Source organism: Belonocnema kinseyi, chromosome 2 (genome assembly GCF_010883055.1).
Source record: "Belonocnema kinseyi isolate 2016_QV_RU_SX_M_011 chromosome 2, B_treatae_v1, whole genome shotgun sequence".
Taxonomy (NCBI): domain Eukaryota; kingdom Metazoa; phylum Arthropoda; class Insecta; order Hymenoptera; family Cynipidae; genus Belonocnema; species Belonocnema kinseyi.
Window position 1 is genome coordinate 130,477,610 of NC_046658.1, and position 5,367 is coordinate 130,482,976.

The 5,367-nt window shown below is 25.9% G+C and overlaps 1 protein-coding gene across 6 annotated transcripts in view; it reads right to left on the minus strand.

Moving 5' to 3' along the window:
* LOC117168125 (tensin-3) overlaps nt 1-5,367 on the minus strand; it is a 639,780-nt gene that overhangs the window by 129,776 nt on the left and 504,637 nt on the right. The gene's annotated exons all lie outside the window — the stretch shown is intronic.

A 5,367-nucleotide genomic window follows, 5' to 3' on the forward strand; every position in this document is an offset into this window, starting at 1 on the left:
GGCTGGCTGGGGGTTGGAGGGTAGTCCGTTTAGCGTGCAATCGACTCGGGATACTTATAAGATACTACCATGATTTTTTCAGATTTTTTGGTCCAAAAATAATTTGGCCAAAAACCGGCCTTACCGACCCTCCCCCTTTTAACTTCGGAATCGTATTCAACGACTCAAACCGCGTAACAATTAACTAGTTTGTTCCGTCCGAACACCTACCTTTTTTGGTGGGACTGAGAAATGTATGAAACAAGTGTTTTTTAAGGTTACGAAATTTTAAAGTTTGGAAAAAAAACAAGCGCTAACTTTAAAATTCCGACTTTGGAATGGGATCCAGCGATTTAAACATACTTGTTTTGTTGAGATTCGAAAAAGTACGAAACACGTGTTTTTTAAGTTACGAAATTTTAAGGTCGGAAAGAAAAAAAAAGCTAACTTCGAAAATCAGACTTCAGAATCGGATCCAGCGAACGTAACCTAATTTTTTGGCGTTGCTAGAAAATGGACAAAATGAGTAGTTTTTGAGGTTACAACATGTAAATCTTGAGAAGAATACAAGAGCTGAATTCAAAATTTTGACTTCGAAATCTATCCAGCGACCCAAAATGCGTAAGAATGAACTATAATGGCCTGATGAAACTCCTACGTTTTTGCGGGGCTGTATAAATTAATTAATTAAAATTAAATTAATTAATAAAAGTGCTTGAAATAAAAAACGCATGCTGAAAAATTTTGAATTTGAAATGTTCTAAATCAAACAAATTTAGATTACGTACATAACATTTAAAAAAAAGGATTAGAAATTTGTTTAATTAAATAATTTTAGAATATGATTTTGAACATTCAAATATTTAAAATTTGAAGTAACTGAAATTGTATTATTTCTAATTAAAAGCGTTTTTATAATATTAAAAAATTAAGAATTTTAAAAATTAGAATTAGAATCATTTTTGAAATTCAAAGAGTTCAATTTAAATTGAAAAATGAAAACCTATGAAAGGTATAAATTTAAGACTTAGCTTTTAACATGAAACTCAAAAACTATACAATTTTAAGCATTTCAAATCAAATAAATTATTCAATTACTAAGGTTTCAATTGTAGACAGTTCGATTTTTATATATTTTCATTTTAAATAATACAATCATTAAGTTTTTAATTTCAAATCATTTTGATTTTTATACTTTATTTACAATTATTATTTATTTTTAAATCCTGACGATAAAACTTTTTTCGATTTTGAAGTATTCAATTTTATAATTCTTTATACAAAAATTGGAAAATGTTAAGATATTACATTTAAAATAAAATATTTTTTTAAAAAAGTTTTTTTTAAGATTCGAATTTTTTAAATCGCCTGATTTCAAGCATTTATTTTCCAATATTTTTTAAATTAGACTTGAATTGATCAATATTTTTGTACATTTTCAAATACCAAAAAATGCAATTTTAAATGCTTAGTTTAAAAATATTTTTATTTCTAAGGCTCGAATTTTCCAAATTTATTTTTTTAATTTTTCATTATTTTAAATTTTTTACTGGAGGAATTTATCTTAAAATTGGTTAATTTTCAAATCCATCTGAAAAATTCTGTAACTATCCCGTTTTCAATCTAACATTGTGCGATTTTGAAAAATTAAAAAAAATTTGTAAGTTTAAAATTGCAACCAATCATTCTAGAATATTTTAATCCGAATTTTTTATATATAAAATTGACTATCTGAGCTTTTATTAGAGGATTTTTAAAGAATTTATAGTTAAGTTTAAAATTTTAAATTAAGTTTTTCATTTTCAAGTTTGAAATTATCTGCTCAAAACCTATAGTATTCTTATTTTTTAGAACAAATAATGAATAAGCGAACAAAAACATAGAAGCTTCCTTCTCCTCTTCCTCCTCCTCCTCATCATCATTATCCACCTCCTCCTTCTCTACCTTCTCCATCTCCTCCTCTACATGAAATGTAGACAAAGTGAAATATGAATCAAATGAAGCCCTGAATTATGATCATAAATAATAAATTACAAATAAATAAATAAAACGAATTTGTTATAAATAATAAATTGTAAAAATAAATTTTACGCAATGTTTCTTTTTCCTTATTTATAGACTCTTCTATTTTGCTGGGAGAGTACACCATGTATTATGTCACTGATAACAAAAGGTAGAAAGAGAGAAATACAATAACGTATTCCACTGCACGTAAAACGTGTACTCATTTCTTATCTGCTTTGGCTAGAACTATGACGTCGGACATGAACATTTTACAGACAGTTTCTATCGGATGTTTCCTCTTTTCACCCATAACCATCCTAACATTTTTTGCTTTTTGATGATAATAATTTGTACAGGCGGAATCAGTATTAAGATTAAATAATGGAATTGTGCGATTAAACTCGAGGTTTATGAGAAATATTCATCGTGGGCGGGGAAAAATAAATATTTTAACGTTGATGGTCGAAATAAAAATTATTACAAATAAATAAAAATATTGGTATGTTTTTAAATTCAAACTTCCGAGGTGTAAGACTAAAGGAGAAGATGTCCGATTGCAGGAGAACGTCATCCCTCTATCGGCAGCTTGAAGAAGCTCATAGAAAATTTCGGGGCTTTTACTAGCCGCAAGGTAGCGATAACTGATCGAGTAAAATTTCCGCAAACATTCAAATTTGATAAATTCAGATTAGACTTTATTACATAAATTAATACAAAAAAAATGTTAATTTCCAATTTCACAAGTAAAGTATTATTTTATATGCTTGAAGTCTAAGTTTGATATTAAAAAAAGAAGAATTTTCAACGAAATTGTTAAATTTCCAATTAAGCATAAATTGTTAACTAAGAAAATAATTTTGTTACAGAAAATGAAATAGTTTATTTTCCAAATAAAAAATTGAGTTTTCAACAACATAGTTTAATTTTTAACGAAAAAAACCCAAAAATGGAGCAGTTTAATTTGAAAATAAAAAATTTAATTTTTGAAAAAAAAGTAATATTTTCATCGAAATAAATTAATCTGCAAAGAGAAATAATAATATTCTACCACAAAAAACGATATTTAAAAAAGACGTGAATTTTCAATTAAAAATATTTATTTGAAATCAAAAATGGAATATAATTTTTTTTTAGCAACACAATTACGTTCAAAAACGAAAACAAATTTCAAACAAATATTTAAAGTTTCAAATAAAAAAAAGGAAACGATCAACGAAATCAAAAAAATCAGTATACTGCACAAAATTTTTATATTTCTAATTATAAACAACAATTTTTATGTCTGAAAATAAATTTTAAAACAGAAATGATATTGTTTAATTTTTAGATTGAAAAATTGAATTTTCAACAAACGAGTAGTTCAATTTTTAACGATGGAAATGAATTTTTAACCAAAAAAAAGATAGCTTTTTAACAAAAAATTTAATAGTTTAAGTTTTATTTTTTTTAAACTATCAATCAAAAAAATACTTTTAAATAAAGTATTTTAATTTTCAAAGAAAAAAATTAATTGGCAAGTCAATCATTTTCGATCGAAAAGACGAATTTTTCCCTAAAGGAAATGAATTTAAAACTAAAAAATATCAATAAGAAAAATGAAATACTTAAATATTTTGTTAAAAAATTTAATTTTTCACGAAACAGAAAATATCAATTTAAAAAAAAACGTATATTTTCAACCATTTTCATACAAAGAAGACGAATTTTCCATAAAATACATGAATACAATAATATAGTTGAATTTTTCTCTAAAAATGATAAATTTCTAACCAAAAATTAAATTAATAAATTGTCAGTTAAAAAAACACAATTATAAAGAAAAATCAGTTTCGGTGAAATAGTTCAATTTTCAGAAAAAAATAAATTTTTAATCAAAAACATTCATTTTCAAAGAAGAAAAATAATTTTATACCAGAACATTTTAACTTCAACCCACATAGTTGATTTATTAATTAAAAAAGACAAATTTGTAAAGAAAAATAAAATAGTTAAATGTTCAGTTGATTAATTTTGAATTAAAAAACGATTTTTCATTGGAACAGTTAAATTTTTAGCCAAAGATATGAACCTTCAACAAACAAATTTGTAACATAAAACTTAACATTCCATATCTCAATAAGAAAGGATAAATTTTAAACTAAAAATAAAATAAGAATTTTTCAGTTAAAAAACTTAATTTTTAACCAAACAAAAAATTTTTTTAACGAAACAGTTGAGAATGAGAGAAGAATTTTTAATAAATAAAATAAATTTTTAACAAAGCATTTAATCTTACGAAAAAATTATTGAATTTCAAAAACATGTTTGAATTTTCGATGTAGAGGTTACATTTCCACCAAAAAGATTTTTCCTAAAAAAAATGTCAACCAAATTGTTGAATTTTCATGCCAAATAGACGATTTTTCTACAAAACATTTGGATTTTTATTCCGAAACTATGGCATTTTTTGTTTTTACTATAAAAAATAGAAAACTTCACTCAGAAACGATCTTGCAGTAAACAATAATTTTAGATGAAAGAAAAATGACCAAACTTAAATATCAAATTTTTTCTTTTTGAACAAAATAACTGACTTTTTTGCTTTGATTTAAAAATAAAATAATAATATAGATTATACATTTTTTTCTCTGAACTTTGACTATGACTGTTAGCGCTACCCATCGGTTAATAAACTCTTATCTTGTGGAAAAATGATCACCATTAATATTTTGGATAGTCATAATAATGCTGAGAATTGTTTGGGTAACGAAAAATAATTAATAGAAGAGATAATCCCTCTCCAGAAAAGCCGTCGTAGTAAAAAAATTCGGCATTGAATACTTTCTTTGTAGTAGGACACGTCGGGCGAATTCTGATACAACGGGTCCTACTGAAATATTAATATCTTGATGACTAAAATCGGATGGGGCTCATTAAACGAATTATTTTCAATGCTGCTCAAATCATTTTCATACGAATTGTAATGTCACTAGAAAGCCCGTCGAAGTGAGAAAGCTCTGCGTTACATGCTTGCATTAAAGTAGGACTCGTCGGCCGACATCCGATCCGACGAGTCCTACTGAAATTTTGATATTTAAATGATTAAAATTAAATAATGCTGATTAAAAGAATTATCTTCAATGCTGACCAAATTATCTTTATCCGGATTGTAGTGTCAGTAAAAGAAACTTCGAAGAAAGAAAACTCTGCGTTTCATGCTTGCATTACAGTAGGACTCGTCGGCCGAGTTCCGATTTGTCGGTTCCTACTATATCTTTTAATATCTACACGAATAAAATTCGGTAGGACTGATTAAAATAATTATTTTCAATGCTGACCAAATTATATTTATACGAATTGTAGTGTCAATAGAAAGCCCGTCGAAGTGAGAAAGCTCTGCGTTAC